Below are 20,412 nucleotides of genomic sequence, written 5' to 3'. Positions count from 1 at the left end.
CACACACACACACACACACACACACACACACACACACACACACACACTCCCTCTCTCTCTCTGGAGAAAATCTCCCAGCCTTCTTCCTCCCAGAGGAAGGGAGGCCCCAGGTGACACTGCTGGCCTCCCTCAGCAGCCCAGTCTCCCCCCCACCCCTCCCTGAGCCAGAGCCCCTGACACCACCTGAGCTGGCCCTGTCTGCACTGGCCCAGAGGCAGTCTTGGAACTGGTGGAGAACAGGGCAGAAGAGGGGCAGCCTTGGGGGCCAACATTTGCCCCTGCTTCCTGCCCCAAGACAGATGCTGGACTTGGTAGGGTCAGGCCCTTGAGAAGGCCTGTTTCTCATTTAAGAAGGAGCTGGATCTTCAAAGGGCCTGGACTTATCAGGGAACAGGACCCAGGTCCTATCTCTCCCTCCTCTATTCTAGTGACAAGCATCCAGACAGAGAGGGGCGGTTCTTAGCATCATGGCTACTGGCCTCCATGAGGCAAGACTCAGACCAAAGAAGGCATTGGTGCCAAGGGGGTTTCTTTTTGGTTATCAGAGGATTTAGAGAGGTGGGGTGGGGGGAGTGTCAGTAAACTACAGCTGAAGGCTCACACGGCCTGTTTGTACAGCCCATGAGCTAAGAATAATTTTACGTTTTTAAATGGTTGGGGGAATAAAATCAAAAGATGAATAAGTTTATGACACATGAGAATTCTATCAAATTCAAATTTCAGTTTCCCTAAATAAAGTTTTATTGAGACACAGCCATGCTCATTCATTTATGGATTGTCTGTGTCTACTTTTAGCACAGAGTTAAGAAGTTAGGACAGATGCTATGTGGCCCACAAACTCTAAAATATTATTTATAAAAACATTTGCCAACCCAATAGTTACTGATTTTGAGGAGCTACTCTAAATCTGGGTCCCAAGTTCTGGTCAGACAGACCTGGGTGGGAATCCAGCCCACCGTTTCTTAACTGGGTAGCTTTGGAGATAATAATAGGATCAACCTTGAAGGGTGGCTGAGGGTGAGATAATGTATGTACATGCTTGACAAATGTTAGCAATTATCCTTACTACAATTATTATGCCTTGTAAGTGGAAGAGTCTGGAGACCCTCAGATCTCCATCACCAGCCCAGACGTTGAGCGTCTGCAGATATGCCAATATTTGGCCTGACCAGAACTGGCCTCACGCTCTGCGCTCCCAAACCTGCTCTTCCTCTTGAGCCCCCCATCTTGACCGGTGATGTTAGGGAGTTGTGGGGACAGTTGGCAAGTGCCCCTCACCATAACTTCCAAACACCAGTGAGTCTGGGGTGGCAGCTCACAAATGTAAGCAGGTGAACCAGGCAAGACTTAGCAGCCGGACAGTGAAAGAAGAGATGGGGGCGATGTGTGTGGCATTGCCCTTGTGCCAGGCAACCCTGATGATCCTTATGAGGCCAACGGTGTTATTGCCATTTCACGGAAGAGGAAACTAAGGCTCAGAGAAGCCAAATAACTTGCCTAAAGTCACACAGCTACAAAATGGCAGGAATGGGAGGTATATATAATACAGTTCACATAATTTGAAATTCCAAATGTATAAAAGAGTGCAGTAAAAAGTCAGCCTCCCAACCCTGACTCCCAGCCACCTAGTTCTCTGTCCTGGAAGCAACTGGCCTTGTTTGTCCTTCCAAAGATATTCTGTGCATATTCAAGCAAATATGAAAAAATACATATACACATATTTAGATAGATATCGGTAGCCATCCTTCCCTCCCTGTTTTTGTTCTTTACCCAGATGGTAGTAAACCGTATACAGTGGTCTGTGTCTTGCTTTTATCACTTACAATATAGTTTAGAGATCTTTCCATATGAATACATAGAGAGTAATGTCATTCTTTTTCACATGGTATTCCATTGCATAAATATATCATGATTTATTTACCCAAGCCTATATTAATGGACATTTGGGCTGTTTCCAGTCTTTTGCCATTAAAAAAATAATGCTGCATGGAACTTCCCTGGTGGTCCAGTGGCTAGGGCTCTGCGCTCCCAGTGCAGGGGGCCCGGGTTCCATCCCTGGTCGGGGAACTAGATCCCACATGCCACAACTAAGAGTTTGCATGCCACAACTAAAGACCCCATGTGCCACAACTAAGAGCAAGCACAGCTAAATAAATAAATAAATATTAAAAAATAAATCTGTAATGAATAGCCTTGTATTGATATATTTGTTGCTTCACACATATGTAAGTATATCTGTAGGATAAGTTCCTACAAGTAGAATTGCTGTGTTTGTAGTTTTGAAAGATAATGCCAAACAGTCTATGATAGAGATTGATCCAGGTTACAATTCCACCTGTAACACGTGAGCAGAGAGCCAGGATTTGAATTCAGGTCCATCTGGCTCCAATGCCAGGGCTTGTTCTGCTACACCATGACCATCACTGCCACCTCGGGAAAGGCCACCTCCGCATCTTGGGTCCTCCCGCTCACTCGCCTGGAAGGCCTGCCTCCTCTTCCAGGAGACCTCAGCCCTGCCAAATGCCCCATGGACGAAGGTGAACTACGCTTCCCTTAAAACCCTGTCCACCCACTGTTGGTCCTACCTCGTTTCCAAGCATCTAACAGCTCTCTCCGTGTTTCCTGGGGGTTACTCTTCCCCCTCCAATGTCCCTTTGAGGACAGAGATGGTACCTGCCATGTGGGACCAACTCAATAAACGTTTGCTGAATAAATGTGCCCAGTTTTCAGGCCAGATACATAGATGTTGTCCCTGATTTCTCCTTCCCCTTCACCCTCAAGATTGAACTGATAACAAATCCTGTTGGTTCTACCTCCAACAAGATTTGGTATTACTAAATTGGTACTACCTTTGTACTTCTTGAATCCTCCCACTTGTCTCATCCCAGCTGCCACCTCCTAGTCCAAGCCACTGTGATCTCCCACTCGGTTTATTACACTGGCCTCTTACCTGCTGCTCCTGCCTCCACGCTCAGGCCTTACAATCCCCTCTCCATATGTCGTGCTTTGTGGACAAAACTGTTAACTGTTCTTCCAATATCCATTCCCAACCTTTGCATTTTGTCTGGGCACCTTTCCCAGCCTGCCTTGTAGCCACGTGGGACCACGGGACTGAGATCTGGCTTCATAGGTGTGAGCACTTGTGATAGGCGTGGCTTCCATCTGCCCTTAACAGGGAAGGGCACAACTTCTACCCCCCTCTAACCCTTCCCACTGCTGGGACATGACGAACAGTCAACTTCGAGATGGAGACTGGGCACTGAGAATGACAGAACCACAAACTAGGAGGAGCCTCAGGAGGCCTCTGGGCAAAGGGCAGGGTACCTGTCAGGGACACTCTAAACAGGAGTCCTGACAGCACTGCCCACCCTGTCTCAATACCTGAGAGCCAGCCAGCCAGAGAGTGGGAATACAGCAGGAAGCAAGACCAAGTGTCTCTGAATTTAAAAATTTCTTGAGAGTTGACTTGGAGCTCAGCCACTGAAATGTCATTCTACTGGATTCCTGCTGCTGCTGCTACTACTACTACTACTACTACTACTACTACTACACACACACACACACACACACACACACACACGTGTGTGCTCACTCCTGGCAGCTCTCTGCTAGGAAAGAATGCAGCCTTTTCCCTTCCGTCCATCATCACTTGCTTTTCAGACAGACTGCATTCCTCCTCCCTGAAGTCAGCAGCCTCTTGTCCTGGCCAGTTACAGAGAAACTACACATACTCAATGATCCATTCTACTGGGTGAGCTCTCTACTATCTGGGCTGAAGGAAAAGCAGCAGAGACACGGTCCCCCCAAATGTGATCAGCACACAAAGTACATATGTACACATATCCCCTTTATCTATAACCATGAGTGTCCACTACGGGCTGAGCACTTAGCTGGGTCTTACAGGACCCACAAACAGGGAGAAGCAGCAGCCCCTGCTCTCAGGAAAGGAGGCCAGTATTGGTGACCTCATGTCATTCAGAGCTCAGATCTGTGTATAATCCATACATGTTTCACAAGCTATCTTCCCCACCTGCCAAGGCCACCTGTCCAATCCCTCGGCAAGTTCTCCTGTGTCTTAGTTTTCCAAAGTTATTTCATATGCTCTCACAGGAAAGAAAAGCTAATAAACATCAGTTTTTTACCCTCTCTTTTGTTTCCTACTGTAGCTTTATAGTAAGTTTTGAAAACAGGTAGTATAAATCTTCCAACTTTGTTCTTTTCCAAATTGTTTTGGCTTTTCTAGTTCTTTGCTTTTCTATATAAATTTTAGAATCAACTTTTTAATTTCTACTGAAAACATCCTGATGGAACTTTAATTGGAATTGTATTTAATCTATAGATCAGTTTGGGAAAATTGGACACCTTACCAATCTTGAGTCCTCCAATCCATGAAAATAGTATATCTCTCCATTTGTTTAGGTTCTCTTTGATTTCTTTCATCATTTTGTAGTTTTCAGCATACATATCTGGCACCTAGTATTACATTTCATGGGTTTTGGTGCTGTTGTAGATGGTGCTTTTTAAAAATTTATTTCAATTTCCAATTGTTATTGCTAGTATACAGCAATAGGATAAATTTTTTTTTGTACAGTGACCCTGTATCCTGTGATCATACGAAACTTATTAGTACTAGTAGCTTTTCTGTAGAGATGGGGGGAATTTTCTATGTAGACAATCTTATATGTGAATAGTGTTTCGATCTGTGAGTCTTTATTTTTTCTTGCCTTATTGCATTGCCTGAAACAACCACTGTAATGTTGAAGAGAACAGCAAGAATGGGTATCTTTGTTTTAGGTCTTCCCTTTGTCCTTCATCTCAGAATGTCTCTCCTCCAGCAATTTACTGCTGACATTGGTTATTTACTGCTTGCTAGCTTGGTGATGAGGAGTGGAGGTGTTCACATTTTTTATTCTCAGTGATCCTGTCCCTCCCTCAGCAGTAAGAAATCTGTAATGATCTGGATCCACTCCTTTTTCTGTCTCTCCTCCATGGATTCAGGAGGCTTTTTCTATTCCCTTCCTCCTAGTTGCAATAGATCTTTCCCTGTGCCCTGAACACTGCCCTTTGTTCCCTAAGCACCTTTTGTTTGGTGGTAGAGAAAGGGTGGAAGCATCTGGGGCAGGGCTTTGCTCCTTTCCTGAAGTGGCTACTGGATATCTACCACAGGCCTTCCTTTTAAAAGGGGTTTTCTACCCTTTTAAGAGTGTACCATTCTTCCATGGCTTCCATTGGCCAGAATTAAGAAGCCCTCTGATCCAATGACAATCTAAGGATTCTCGTTGTGCCCAGGTGACCCCTCCTCTCTGAGAGCCAAGCTTTGTCCTGGACTATGTCCCTCGGCCCGACTCCTGTCCAGGAGCCTTCTCTGACCCAGTGCCCATTCCACAGCTCTGCACCCAAACACATCTGCATCTCAGGGCAGCACCAGCTCACTCTAGGGCCCGCACAACAATGAACATAACCTTCCCCCATTTTAACCATGAGGAAACAGGCTCAGAGCAACTGAGTGATGCCCGCACAGTCACACAGCCAGGCAGTGCCAAAGCCAGGATTCAAACTGGCCCTCTCCCCATAGTGCTCATCAACCACCGTCAGTTATTCAGTCAGATATCTGTGAGGCGGGATGGAGGCAGGATTTTTTTTTAGGACTGAGGAAATGAAGAAGATCTTTGAGTTTGTGTGATAGCAGGCAGTGGAATAGGACTAAGACTGAAGATTCAGAAGAGAAGGGGATACAAGGGGAGGGAGGTAGATGTGGATTAAGGAGCCATTTCAATTGGATTAGCAGGGAGAAAGGGAAGAGTTTAGGGCCTTAGAACTACAGCTCCAAAGCAGATGCCTCTCTCTTGGACTCCATTTTCTCCAGTGCTGGGAGGCACAGGGACCAAGGCTAGAATTTGCAGGACTCCAATCAGTGGCCTCCAAAGGCAACTTTCCCTAGCAGCCTTCCCAGCCAGGGAACAGGAATGAAGATAAGATATGGACCCCCAGTGGGGTGGGGCAGAGGGATTAAAGTGCTGTCAGAAAGAGGTAGGTCAGACTGTGGTTGCCCAGAGGGATCATGGCCTGCTACAGGCAGTCTGGGAAGGCTACCTGAAGGAAGTGGACCCAGTACACAGTAGTCAGTCGATACATATATTTCATAATTGCTTTAAATGTCCCAGGAGACATCTGTGGATGAATTCTCTGAATCCCTGGCTGGAGCTGATGGTGGAGACACTGCTACTGCCATCACTTCGTGTGCCTGAGCTCAGGGGAGGCAACTATGTCCTCCCGGTGACAGGGAGATGTCTGCTCCTGGGCCTGGGGGAAGGCACAGGAGGCTATCTGTGCCAGGTGGCAGGATTAAGAGAGATGGTGAAGGCATGGAGACCAGGGGAGAGAAATGGTCTCAGCATGAGGGCCTTAAATGTCAGTGTAAAGCCAGAGACTCTGTGACCGCTGCCCGAGCGCAGATGGGGATGTCAGATATGCTGCTGGGGTCTTTCGTGCACATGCCATCTTTGCCTGTCATGTCTGCAGCTGTATTTCCAGTGTGCAGAACTGCACCTGGTACAGAGTAGGTGCTTGACAAATACCTAAGTATATGAATACATTTAATCCTCATAATATCTACTTTGCAAAGGAGGAAGCTAGGATCAAAAGGCATTCAGGGCTTCCCTGGTGGCTCAGTGGTTGAGAGTCCGCCTGTGGATGCAGGGGACACGGGTTCGAGCCCCGGTCTGGGAGGATCCCACATGCCGCGGAGTGGCTGGGCCCCGTGAGCCATGGCCGCTGGGCCTGCGCATCCGGAGCCTGTGCTCCACAACGGGAGAGGCCACAACAGTGAGAGGCCCGTGTACCAGAAAAAAAAAAAAAAAAAAAAAAGGCATTCAGACCCAGCCCTTGTGGGAAGCAGAATTCTAAGAATGAATCCCAATGACCCTGACCTTGTAGGATTCCCCCAACCTTTGAGTGTGGGTGGTACCTGTGAATATGATGAGATATCATTCCCATGATTATGTTATGTTATATGACAAAAGGGAGATTATTAGGTGGGCCTAATCTAATCATTCAAGCCTTTTAAAAGCAGAATTTTCGCCAGCTGGTGGCAGAAGGGGAAATCAAACAGGTTTGAAGCACCAGAAGGATTCAGTTCACCATCACTGGCTTTGAAGATGGAGGGGTCACATACAAGGACCAAAGAGTGGCTTCTAGGAGCTGAGAGTGACCCCAGATGACAGACAGCAAGGAAATGGGATCTTAGTCCTATAACGGCAAGGAACTGAAAACTGCCAACAACCTGAATGAGGCTGGAAGTGCATTCTTCCCCAGAGCCACCAGATAAGGGCCCAGCCACACCTTCATTTTGGCCTTGCAAGACCCTAAGCAGAGAACTCAACCATCCCCACCTGGATTTCTGACTTGCAGAACTGTGAGCTGATCAATACATGTGGATTTAGCTGCTAAGTTTGTGATCATTTGCTACACAGCCACGGAAAACTAATACAGCCCTCATACACAACACACAGAGCCCACAAGTGCCAGCCCCCAAGCGCCACATCACCCTTGGAGCATACAGTGCTCACGATCCGTGCACACCACGACCCCCCAGTCCATTGCAGGCCCATCCCACCCACAGGTGCCTCAAAGTGCCCTCCACACTCACTGTGTAAAGTGTTCCGAGAAGCCTGCTGGAGACTGAGGGCGTTTCCTGCTGCCAGGTCTGCTCCCAACTGGGCCAAAGGTGGCTACCTGTCAACCAAACACTCATGCTCTCTCTCTTCAGGGCACAGTTTTCCCTGGGACATGGCTGCCTTGGCCCGAACTACATTTCCCAGCTCTCCTTTCATCTAGTATGGCCCCATGCTTGGTTCTCACCAGTGGAATGTGAGCAGAAGTGGTGTGCCATGTCCCAGTCAAGGTTGTTAAGAAGAGGGTGTGTCCCTCTGTTTCCCCATCCATCCACTGAGTGCATGGAACACTAAGGCCCTTAGAGGCTCCTAGAGCCACAAGCTGGAAGGAGCCTTGGTCACCATGGAGAAGAACCACCTGCCAACCAGGAACACCTGCATTGGACAGTTATGAGGATGAATATTGTTATTGGGTTAAGCCACTTAAATGGGGTACGGGGTGTTGGAGGGTGCTCTGTGTTACATTAGCTCGTGTTACCTTGTTATACCAGCCCTTGTTCTCCTGGTCCCTCCTCTCAGGTCAACCATAGAGGGAGGCTGGGGGGCCTCAGGTCTGATGGGTCTCCTGGACAGGGTAAGCTCCCCTCCTCCCCTGACTAAGGAAGACCATGGAGGTCCCTGTAGCTGTCCACATTTGCCCAGTGGCATCCTCCACATGCTCAGTTCTGGGTTGGGGCCGGGCTTGGGGTCACCTCTGACCCTTGCTTCTCTCTCACCTCCACACCCAGTCATCTCCCGTGTGCATCCGCACGGCCACTGCTCTGGGCAGGCCTCATAGGATCTCACTTGGAAGTCAGCAATAGCCTCACACTTTTCTAACACACCATGCATTTGTACCTCGGAGACCTTTCTGAAAATGCCGATCCTGTAACACCTCTCCCTGCTCTACAGCCTTCAGTGCCTCCCCATTGCCTTCCAAATAAAGCCCATTTTCCCACTCAGTCCAGCCTTGTCTTCCATCAGAGCCCCTCAGGGCCTCAGTGGTGTTCCACACCTCACAATTCCCCCACAGGCCTCCCTGCTCAGGTGAAATGTGTAAATAAAGCACCTACCACAAAGGCACATTATTAGCAATGATGACAATCGTGATCAACTGAAACAACCTCTCCTCCTAATCTAAGTCCTTCCAGATGGCCCAAATCCCACCTCCTCTGGGGGCCTGTGAGGGTTAACTTTATGTGTCAATTTGATTAGGCTAAAGGATGCCCAGATCACTGGTAAAACATTATTTCAGGGTGTTTCCAGAAGAGGTTAGCATTTGAATCGGAGACTGAGTGGAGAAGATGCCCTCACCAATGCAGTGGGCGTCATCTAATCTATTAAGGGTCAGAATAGAAAAAACACGCAGAGGATGGTGAATTTGCTCTCTGCTTAAGCTGGGACAGCCATCTCCTCCTGCCCTTGGATATCGGTGCTTCTGGTTCTAGGGCCTTTGCACTCAAATTGGGACTTACACCACTTGCTCCCCTTGTTCTCAAGCCTCGGGGTTTGGACTGGAACTTCACCACTGGATCTCCTGCGCCTCCAACTTGCAGGCGGCAGGTTGTGGGACCTCTCAGCCTCCGTAACTGCATAAGCCAATCCCTCATAATAAATCTTTCTATATATCTACCTGTACATCCTATTGGTTCTGTTTCTCTGGAGAACCCTGACTAATACAAGGCCCTCCCAGATGCTCCCAGCAGGCACGAGCCCCCCTTTCCTCTGCTCCCTTCTAGGACTTGGGTCACACAATTCAACAACACGGCTCATTACCAGGTGTCACAGGTTGGGTTCTCTGAGAAGACTTTAAGATGGAGCTTTAGGGCTTCCCTGGTGGCGCAGTGGTTGAGAGTCCGTCTGACGATGCGGGGGACGCGGGTTCGTGCCCTGGTCCGGGAGGATCCCACATGTCGCGGAGTGGCTGGGCCCGTGAGCCATGGCCGCTGAGCCTGCGCATCCGGAGCCTGTGCTCTGCAACGGGAGAGGCCAAAACAGTGAGAGGCCCGCGTACTGCAAAAAAAAAGTTAAAAAATGATGGAGCTTTAGGTGCAGAGTGTTTATTAAGGAGGCCCTTGGATCAACACCTGTGGAAGGGAGGGGACGATCCAGGTGTGGGCAGAGGGAGAAGTTGAGCTGTGGTGCAGATCCAACCCCGTGGGCGCTCTGGAGAACATGTGCCCTTGAGGGGTGTCCTGAGTGGGGCTGAGATGGACAGGCCTTTATATTCCTGCCTCAGTGAGTCAGGCGATGTGGGCCACCTGGGAAGGGCTGTAACCTTAGTGAAGCAGCTCTTGGCAGCTGGAGCCATCCCAGAAGGCCTGACAGTACTCCCAACCGCTGGGGCAGCAAGTCCTTCCTAGAAGGAGGATCTGGGCGCATCTCCCTGTCCACCACAATTTGACACATGGCTGTCACCTCCTCCACCCACTCCAGGCACAATCCCTGGAGGCAAGCGAACCTAGAGGCTGAGTCAGTGCTGTACCTTTGCCTCCCTTCTCCCACCCCAAACAACCTCCAAAGCCACCATCTTCAGAACAGACCCCAGGGCTAGCTGAGTTCAGAGGGTGTCTGTAAACTGGGGGTGGGGTAAGCCCAGGCTGGGGTGCAGGGGGGTCTAGCTGGAAGCTGGGGTTCTGGGTTCCCTGTGTGGCCTCCTGATGCTGGTCCTCAGAGAGCAAATACTGCTCCCAGGACAGGTTTTATAGAGCTGTGGGTTTGTGTGTTGGTTGTCACACTGATGGGGCATGGGGCACAATTAGTGGGCAGGGGAATTGTCCTGCAACAAAAATCTGTCCCTGGTCCCCAGCTGTTGAAAAACCTTTCTAAATCTCCAAGTTGAGAACTTAACTCTGTTCTACATATAAACGCAAAGTGTTTTGTTGTACGGCTTTAAAAGCATACACCTAATTTTCTAGGAATGCAGCTACTACATAAATCAAGGGGAGATGCGTACTTGGCTTAGTTTGGAATTTTATCAAGAAATATCCTCTTTCAGAAAATTGTGTCAGGCATTTGACTCACCAAAACAACACCCCTGAATTCACCTGCGTTTCACCTGTTACGTTCTTAATGCTTCTATTTATAGCTAAAGCCAGGGGTCATTAAACATGCCAAGGTCTTCCTAGTGTAGTGATGCTTAAACATTACAGGCTGAAAAAAATTTTATTTTGTTGTCAATGACTTTCTTTTAATTTCTCCTTTACTTTCCAATTAAGGCAGTATATTTGTTTTTTAATTATGTGTCTGGATTGGTTGTAATATCTGTGACTTTCTTTTCAAGATGATAAAAGGGGCGTCCACAATACTTTATGTCAGAAGGAGGGTGATGGGTCTCACCCATCCTCAGACCTGGGTGTGTGTCCTCCTCTTGGGCCTGACCTATCTCCCAAACTCACCCCATCACCCCCCACCACTGCCACCACCGCCACCATGGAGAGGTGGGCTTTAGGACCTGTGGGGGGAGGGTGCCCTCTGCAGGCTGTCAGCCTTTCTTTCTGGAAAACAGGGCCAAAGGAAGCCCTGGATTTGATGATTCAATCTGGGACAGAGCCAACTGGAGTGATCCTTATCTCGCCATGTCTGTTTCCAAAACACCCTCCAGATTCACCGTCATCATCGATCCTGAGCCCTCCTACCATACTAGGGACCTAGGTGGAGGTGCAGAGGGGTGACGGGGGAGGGGAGAGGTGGAGCTAGACCCCTCGCCCTTCCATGGGAGCTTAATGGAGTTTGGAGCCCAGAGGCAGGCCCCTCCCAGCCTGGCCCGCTTCATGGGGACAGCTTCCAGGCTTAATTCCCACTCTTCAAGGCCATTTCAAGGCCGAAGATTTTTGCAACGCCTCCCTGGGTACTTCAGCCAGTGATGCTGGGCTCAGGCTGGGCATCTCCCAGGGCAGAGGCAGAGAGATGCGCCCACCACCTAACTGAGCTTACAGCATCAGTGTGTGTCTACAGGGGGCATGAGTGTGTCTGAAAAACCAGGAAGGTGCCTCAGGGCTAAGGAGTAGGGCTACAAGTAAAATAGAGGATGGCCAGTTCATTTCTATTTCAGATAAACAGAAAATTATATTTTTAGTATAAATATGTCCTATGCAATCCTTGGAACATACTTATGCTAAAAAAGTATAAGCTGCTCATCGGAAATTGAAATTTAACTGGGTGTTCTACATTTTTATTTGCTAATTCTGGCAGCCCTCCTTAGAAAACAAGTCCATGTGTCTGTGTGACACAACATTGTTAGTGTGACTGTGTGAGTGTGTAGGGGCCATGCGCAAACCCCGAAGTCACCATGGGAAGGCACACATGGAAAATGCTACCACAACGAAGGCCAGGCGTGAGGCGCGTGCCTGTCAGTGAAAGGGGGTGGGTCAGCCCATGTGGACCCAGCCTCGAATCCTGGGCCTGTAACCCAGAGATTCTCAACCTTAGTGGGGCTCCAGGGTCCTCTAGGGTTCAGGTTCCCAGAACTACCCCTCCACACACAGGCACACCCCACTCCCAGAGTCTGGCTCATTCAGCCGGGGCTGGCAGCTGACTCCTGTTTCTCACATACCATTCACTGGGTCGCCAGTTTTGTCATCAATGCCAGTTAAGGCCTGGATCTGGGCCTTGAGGAGTAGGAAGCAGGCAGGGGACTTCCTCAAAGGTGAGTGGTGGGCTCAGACCCCCAGTGGCTGCACTGGCTGGGGCCTGGCTTATCTTCTGAAGTTGGCAGTCCAGCCTCCTGGACAAAGGCCATCCTCCATCCTCCTGGTGGTCTCCTGCCTCCCTGTGGAGAGGAAGATTCTAGCATGAATGACACTGTTCCGATGAAGAAACTGAGGTCACAAGATAGGTCCAGGACTGGAACCCAGCTTACCTGAGTGCAAGCTGATGGAAGGACCAGGCTCAGCATGATGTCCACCAGCCCCAGCCTGGGTCTCCTCACCCCCCTCCCCTCCCCACCAAGGAAATGACCGCCATTGGTTCTGTGTTTCCCAGCCCGGCCAGGCCTCATTTCAAACAGCCTGTGTGCTGTCCCTTCTCAGCCCATGTGTTCCAAGCCCCTGACCACCTCCTCCTCTCCTGCTCCTCTGTGCTAAGTAATGTTCTGCACACTGGCTGTCCCTGCTCTGACCACACCATGTCAGGATGACTGTCTGCGGCTCCCTTTACAGCTGAGTGCTTTAAGGGTCCAGACCCGGTCCCCTGCACCACCGTGTCCCTCTGCACGGTGTTCCAGGAGTGTTTGAGGAATGAATGGGGGTAACTGGTCTCATCAAGTGGCCACCAGAACCAACTTCTCACACTGTCCTCAGGTGCCTGAATATCAATAAGCCCAGTAGCGTCAGACACCATCTTCCAGGAACCTAGGACTATCAGCTGTAGGATGCAAACGCCTTCTGATTAGAAATGAACCAAAACAATCACACGTCAGTACGCGCTTCCGTGGCCACACTGAACGAGGCCAAGTCCTTAAAGTTCAATGGAATAGATATTTAAACATCTTAGGGTCACATATTCAGAGGCCTTAGGGCTAAATGAAAAATTCTATTTGTATAGAGTTATTAGTTTCCTATTGCTGCTGTAACAAATTATCACAAACTTAGCGGCTTACAACAAAACCAATTTCTTAACTTACAGTCCCAGATAACACAAATCCCAAATGGGTCTCACAGGGCTAAAATCAAGGTGTTGCAGAGCTGCATTCCTGCTGGAGGCTCTAGGGTAGAATCTGCTTCCTTACGTCCTCCAGCTTCTAGAGCCATGCTGGCTCATGGCTCCCTGCCAGCCAGCAATCACACGACTCCAACCTCTGCTTCTGTTATCACCACTCCCCCCTCTGACTCTCCCGCCTCCCTGTTTCTCTTATAAGGACCTGTGATTACATTGGATCCACCTGGATAACGCAGGCTAATCTCCCATCTCAAGATCCTTAACAATCATGTCTGTAAAGTCCCTTTTGCCATGTAAGTTATATATTCACAGGTTCTGGGTGAATATGGTTAGGATATGGACAACTTTGGGGCAGTGGTATTATTCTGCCCATCACACCCATTTTAAGAGTCAAAATGCAATCAGGTTATCAGCCTGAGAGGGGAGCTGCACCAGAACTGGGAAGTGTGTGTACAATTTGGCACCAAGGATACGGGCTACCTGGGACTTCCCTGGTGGTCCAGGGGTTGGCAGTCCGCCTTCCAGTGCAGGGGACGCAGGTTCGATCCCTGGCTGGGCAACCCGGATTGCACACGCCGCCGGCCAACTAAACCTGTGCTCTGGCAACTACAGAGCCCAAGCGCCACAGCTAGAGAGAAGCCCGAGCGCCACAATGAAAGATCCTGCATGCCGCAACTAAGACCTGATGCAGCCAAAAATAAAATAAATAACTAAATATTAAAAAAAAAAAAGGATATGACATACTTGACCTTGATATTAAGAAGTAATCTGTATATGTTCGGCACTTATAATGCTTGTAATGTATAAGATAATTTGGCCTTTTAGAGTGACGGCCTTTAACCATTGAAAGTGTAAAACTGAGTAATTTAAACTGAGGGTTTTAAGTTGAACGCTTAACGAGTTTATATACAATACTAGAACCTATGAGAGAACTTTAAATTCACCATATTTTAACTTTTATTATTACTTAATTTAGATTTTTCTTTTATGAGTTTAACTTAATTGGTTTTGTAAGGATCACTTAGTACTCAGGAAGGAAGCTCTTCTTGGTTAAGTTAGAAATGGAGTACTGAAATAGGAAGCCTCTTTTTTTTTTTTTTTTTTTGTGGTACGCGAGCCTCTCACTGTTGTGGCCTCTCCCGTCACAGAGCACAAGCTCTGGACGCGCAGGCTCAGCGGCCATGGCTCACGGGCCTAGCCGCTCCGCGGCATGTGGAATCTTCCCAGACCGGGGCACGAACCCGTGTCCCCTGTATCAGCAGGCGGACTCTCAACCACTGTGCCACCAGGGAAGCCCGGAAGTCTCATTTTTAAACAAAGTTTAAAATACTTTAAGATATTTGATTGAGTTTATACACTGGACCAAACATTATTGCAAGACCTCTAAAAGGAGGTTGTTAAAATTTGCTGCACATAAAGAGAATATCAAGATTTGCAAGCTGAACTTAAAGTCTAGAAGGAAACTCCTAGTTTCACTTGCCCTTTAGCTAGAGGGGAAAGGTGTTGCACTGGGCCAGCCACAAGAGCCTGAGGAAAGACTATAGTGAGGTCCCAAAGAACTGCATAGACCCGGGCCGTCACATCAGGCAATACTGGATGGATGCCTCTGGCTGCATTTTTTTTTTTAAATTCATATTGGTATTGTTGTTTTGAATTTTTTTTTAATTTCAGAAAAAGCAAATAAGTAAATTTTTTATGTACATTTTTTTCATCTTTTCCGTTTTAAAAAAGTGGGGTACAGTTATAGGATCAAAAAAATTAGTAGGAACACTATCATGTTAGAATTGAATTGGAAAGGAACTTTACTTTCCGTAAAGGCAGATTTAGGTGACTCAGACCCACCTTGCTAATGAAGGCAACTTAAAAAACCTGGCCATGGCCTTTCCCTCCCTGGTGGTGCAGTGGCTAAGAATCTGCCTGCTAGTGCAGGGGACACGGGTTCGAGCCCTGGTCCAGGAATATCCCACATGCTGCAGAGCAGCTAAGCCCGTGTGCCACAACTACTGAGCCCATGAGCCACAACTCCTGAAGCCTGCGTGCCTAGAGCCCATGCTCCACAACAAGAGAAGCCACCACGATGAGAAGCCTGTGCACTGCAACGAAGAGTAGCCCCCCGGCAGCAGTGATGAACAGCCAAAAATAAATAAAATTAAAAAAAAAAAGAGTAAGGATGGGAATTCCCTGGCGGTCCAGTGGTTAGGACTCGGCACCTTCACTGTCAAGGGCCAGGGTTCAATCCCTGGTTGGGGAACTAAGATCCCACAAGCTGCGTGGCGTGAAGAAGAAGAAAAAAAGAAAGAAAGGATAAGGGTGAACCAGAAACAAACTGACCTTCACAAGTTCTACATTCTGGCTTTGATTATCTGGGTAAGTCATGAGCTCTTCAGCCTTGAAACTGGACTAAGGTGATCCTGGATGCCTGGCAGAAGCTCACTAAAACCCTAACTGAAGGACAATGACATCCTTTTAGGCCTCAAGTAATTTTTTTTTTTTGTCTGAATCTCTGGGGGTGGAGCTCAGGTGATTCTAAGATATAACCAAGCTTAAGAACCATCAGACAAGCCCATGGCCCACAGCTGGTGGGAAGCAGAGCCAACACAAGAATTCCATGTCTTAAGGGAGTGCTTTTTTTCATCCCAAGAATCGGGGAGTCCCTCGACCACTGGCTCTTTGGGGTCCCACGAGCTGCAAGGCAGTGCTGGATGCGTGGGCTCCACAGACAGTCTTGGCTTCTGTGAGGCCAACATGCTTCCTCCTTGTCCTTCTTTGACTCCAGAACTCGGGCCCAGACAGCTAAAGCCCAGGGGAGAGCGGGTGACTCAGACACTTCCTGTTTTCTTGGCTACAATGACAAGGGGATGGAGACAGCCCAGGCAGGGTTCATGGCCTAAGAGAGGGGTCCTGGAGAGAGGAGGAGGTGGGAGCTGAGGGCCCCCTGCCGTGAGATGTGGGAGCAAGCTGGGCAGAGCCACATGGGGTGGAGATGTGGTTGGCTGGGTGGCCAGGTCAGCAAAAGAAGGAGGATTGGGGGCCAGCTTTTCTTAAAATGTGTAGATTTTCTGAGTCCTTAGGGGTTGCAGGAGAGACCTCCGCTTCTGTCTGGATGTTTGGTTCAGGCAAGCTGGGAGACTGAGTAGGTCAGGAGGAGCTCTACACAGGGAGGCAAAGGACCTGGGTTGTCCTGTCCCTGCCCTGCCATGAATTACCGTGGGACCCTGAGCACAGCCCTGGCCATTCTGAGTCCCTGCTTCCTCTTCTATGAAATGCAAAGGGGCTGAGCTCTGAGAGATCCCCAGAGTCTAAGAAAAACCCTAACCTCTCTCAGCCTTCAGAGCACTGTGCAGGCTCTGGGGGACTTTCCGTGGACGTGATTTTGATTTCAAGTCGCCTACCTTGAGAGGTAGGAGGGGAAAGTGCTATCATTACCTGATGGCTATTGGAGTCATAGATGACCAGGAAGACCAAGAAAGATGTGGCCAAGGGCGTGTGGGAATGGGGACCTGGATGCTCCTGGTGGCCCAACTTGGTCACTCCCTTCCTTACATGACAGCAATTTGGGGATGCTTATGAAAAACCATACATATTGGAATCTTGGCCTCAACTATCTCCCTGCTGGGATCACCCTTCGGAAGTGATCCTAAATTCAGAAAAGGCATGTTGGAAAGGAAGATATTCACTAAAGTGGATTTTGTATTAATGAGAAGTTAAACACAGCCCAGACATCCAGCAATCGGAAACTATAGGCCGTAGAATGTGTATTAGGTACCTATTTCTGAGTAGCAAGTTACCCTCAAACTTAGTGGCTTAATTAACAAGAATTTACTACCTCAGAGTTTCTGTGGCTCAGGCATCCAGGCCTCTGGGTCAGGGTCTCTCAGGAGGCTGCAATCTAGGAGTTGCCTGGGGCTGCAGTCATCCCAAAACTCGGCTGGGAGAAGATCCACTTCCAAATTCACTCACATGGCTGTTGGCAATCTCAGGTCCTTGCTGGCTCTTGAGGGAGACATCGGTTCCGTAGCTTGTGGGCCCCCCTGTGGCACGGCTCACAATATGGCAGCTGCCTTTCCTCGGAGCAAGTGAGTGACCTGGGAAGCACTCAGTCCTCCTGTGACCTGACCCCGGAAGTGACCTCCCCTCATTTCTGCTGTATTCTCTTCCTTAGAAGTGAGTCACTAGGTCTAGCCCCGGTTCAAGGGGAAACAAAAATTACACAAGTGTGTGAATACCAGGGGACTGTAGGGGAGGGAAGAATTCTCCTGACCCTCTTAAGGTCCCTGGATGGATCTGAAAATTAAACTGACAAAGACAGATGAACAGGAGAAGAGCATGCAAATGTATTTAAGTTTTACGTGACACAGGAGCCTGCATAAGGAAATGAAGACCTGAAAAAAGTCCTGAGTGTTTTTACGTTGGGTTTGATGAAGAGTGGGCACCTTTATAAACTAGGTCTTTTGCTTTTCTACACATGAATTCATTTATGCATCTTTTTCCTCCCAGTTATTTATCCTCTAAACGTAAGTAACTAATTTTCTGCCCCTGAGGGCTGAGGGGCTGGGTAGGAAGGAGTCCAGGCCTCACATCTGTCCTTGAGCCTGTCTGAGCAATAAGAAGGTATAAATTCTCCCACTGAGACAGCCTCAGGGATGTGTTCCAGGCCAATTGGAACCATTTCTAATCTCATTGCATATTCCTGGGTTTATTGGAACCTGAGGAGTTGCGTTTGGGGGTGATCCTGAGGGCAGCATTGTCTGGGGAGGATTTGGTGTATAGGGGGTGGTAAGGATTGGAGAGGCAGAGGAAGGGACCCAGAGAAAAAGGGGAAAGCTGTTGACACAGTGGAAAACCACCTGAAAGTTGGAGTCTCAGACCCTGGTCATGCCAGTCACTTGAGTGTGACTCCTTCGAGCCTCAGTTTTCTCATCTGTAGAATGGGATGAAAATGAGTAACATGGCCCTTCCTCATTCAGTAGGGTTAAGTGAGATTGATTATGCACAGAAATCTACTCTGTAAACTAAAGCTCTTGACCAGTGATGGTTTCCTCAGGGATTATCTAGAGCAAACATACCCCCCCTCTTGCCACTGAGCTCCCAGCAGGAGTCAAGTCCTTCCCCAACCATGGGCAGAAGGCAGTGTTGGCTCCCACATTCTGAGCTACGGTTCCATCTCATCTCTAACTGGTTATGTTGGTTAAATATTGGTGTTGAATATCCTTCAGTTAAAAAGAACGAGGTTACCTCTAGAGAAAGACGACTTGGCAACATCCATCGAAAGATCAATTGACTCAGCAATTCCACGTTTAGGAATACATACACGGGTATGAAATTACATGAACAGGCATATTCATTGCAGCATTCTTTGTGAGAGCAAAGCACTGTAAAGAAAAAAAAAAATGTCCATCCACAGGCGACTGGATAGATCAGTTATGGAACATCTATACAATGGAATGCTGTGAAGGCATTAAAATGAATGAGGCAGTGCTGGGTGCACTGATCCAGAAAGATCTCCAACATATATTATAAAATGAAAAAAAAAGCATGTTGCCAAACAATATTACCAATCTAGCTCTGCTAATGTAGAGCATCAAACAAAACCTCTCCTATGTACCCAATTTCCATGAAAATACAGAGAAAATGCAGGGAGGGACGGTGGCCAGTTGTCAGAAGTGGCCACCTGGGGGAGGGATGGTGGGAGAAGGGAACAAGGAAAGGGGCCTTACCCTTTTTTACTCCATATATTTCAGAGCTGGTTGCCATTTCTTTGCAATGTGAATATATTCATATGGTTTTTTAGACTTAAATAAATATATATTTCTATTTATATATGTAATATATAAAAGCCTTAGAATCTTTCACTGTCTTTGAAATTTCGGATCCCTGGCGATTGTTTCAGAAAACTTCTGAGCCCATGTTTGGAATTTGTGGGTACTTCCTCCTTAGGAAGGAGTCGCCAGCAGGGCTCCGTAAGACCCTCTCTGTAGATGGACCGAGGCTCCCCTCTTCCAAGATGGCGCCTCATCCCAGGTGATGTGCTCTGTGTAGCTCTGTCAGACCTGTCAGACCAGGATCCCAGACCTCCCCCACCAAGCCTGCTCCCTGCCCAGGGATGATCCCTTGCGCTTGCTCTCACACCTTCTGTGCAAGGATGAGGGAAAACAAAACCGAACCAAAAAAACCCTTCATTCCTTAAACAACTAGTATTCAATGCTGGATAAAAACAGAAAAGATTAGAGTCTAGTGAAGAGACAGACTCCAATCAGTCTCCTAAATAGGAGTGAAATGAGGTCTGCCACAGATGCTCTGGAAGACAGACTCAGAGAATGTTCTGAGGAGAGAAAAGCTGCGGAGGTTTCTCCTCCATTTTTACTGAGACTCCTCCCCTCTCCACACCCCACATCCTCACCCTTGCCGCCCTCCATGACCTGGAACTTGAAGGCTTGTGTGGGAGGTCTTCGGCAGCTGGCCCAGGGGCTCCCCACGAGCGAAAATGAGGGGAGAAAATGCGAGGCGGGACCTGGGAAATCACCAGCAGATAAGCCCAGACCAAAGAGCTCCGGTGGGGAAGCGCTGGCTGGCTGGGCAGCTTGGTGCCGGACACGTCACCATCATCATGGCTTGTTCCAGCCCTCCAAGACCACTATTCAGACCGCCATCCCCTCCCAAGCTTCCGCCTGCAGGGGTCCCAGGCAGCAAGGCCACTGGTGAGTGGGCTCTTTGGGTTTGGAATTGATGGTTTCACTGCCAATGCCAGTGTCTGGACCAAGAAAAGAATTCTTCGTATGTGTGCCCTCCAACACTGTGTGTGTGTGTGTGTGTGTGTACACATGCATACTCTACACACAGGTTCATACTCTGTGGATAGGGTATCAATTCATTCCAGATTTACTGGAACAGCCTCAATTTCACATATTTGGCCACCACAAACCATTGAAATATCTTGAAAATTCCACTATGATTATGCAGAACTCCTTCAGTCTTGTTCCAAAAAAAGGATTTGAGAACCAGCTTGTAGAGTTGTATATACCTCAGCAGGATTTAAAAATAACAGACAAGGAAATCGCAGAGAAGGGAGAGTAAGATGACACAGAAATGCATAACATGTCCT

The 20,412-nt window shown here is 48.4% G+C and overlaps 2 long non-coding RNA genes across 3 annotated transcripts in view; both read right to left on the bottom strand.

Moving 5' to 3' along the window:
- The window catches only part of LOC113629161 (uncharacterized), a 50,745-nt gene extending 41,186 nt beyond the window's left edge, over positions 1-9,559 (bottom strand). The window contains exon 1 of the long non-coding RNA XR_003436412.1: positions 9,429-9,559. This is a non-coding gene — a long non-coding RNA (uncharacterized LOC113629161). The remainder of the gene's footprint in view (positions 1-9,428) is intronic.
- Positions 9,560-9,587: 28 nt separating this feature from the next.
- The window catches only part of LOC113629160 (uncharacterized), a 23,765-nt gene continuing 12,940 nt past the window's right edge, over positions 9,588-20,412 (bottom strand). For both annotated transcript variants that reach the window (XR_003436411.1, XR_003436410.1), the window contains exons 4-6: positions 17,137-18,682; positions 12,208-12,423; positions 9,588-9,626 (exon numbers count right to left, since the gene is read on the bottom strand). This is a non-coding gene — a long non-coding RNA (uncharacterized LOC113629160). The remainder of the gene's footprint in view (positions 9,627-12,207; positions 12,424-17,136; positions 18,683-20,412) is intronic.

This window comes from Aethalodelphis obliquidens, unplaced genomic scaffold (genome assembly GCF_003676395.1).
Source record: "Aethalodelphis obliquidens isolate GAN/ISIS:26980383/991018 unplaced genomic scaffold, ASM367639v1 scaffold26, whole genome shotgun sequence".
Taxonomy (NCBI): domain Eukaryota; kingdom Metazoa; phylum Chordata; class Mammalia; order Artiodactyla; family Delphinidae; genus Aethalodelphis; species Aethalodelphis obliquidens.
This window is presented reverse-complemented; position numbering and strand designations above follow the sequence as displayed.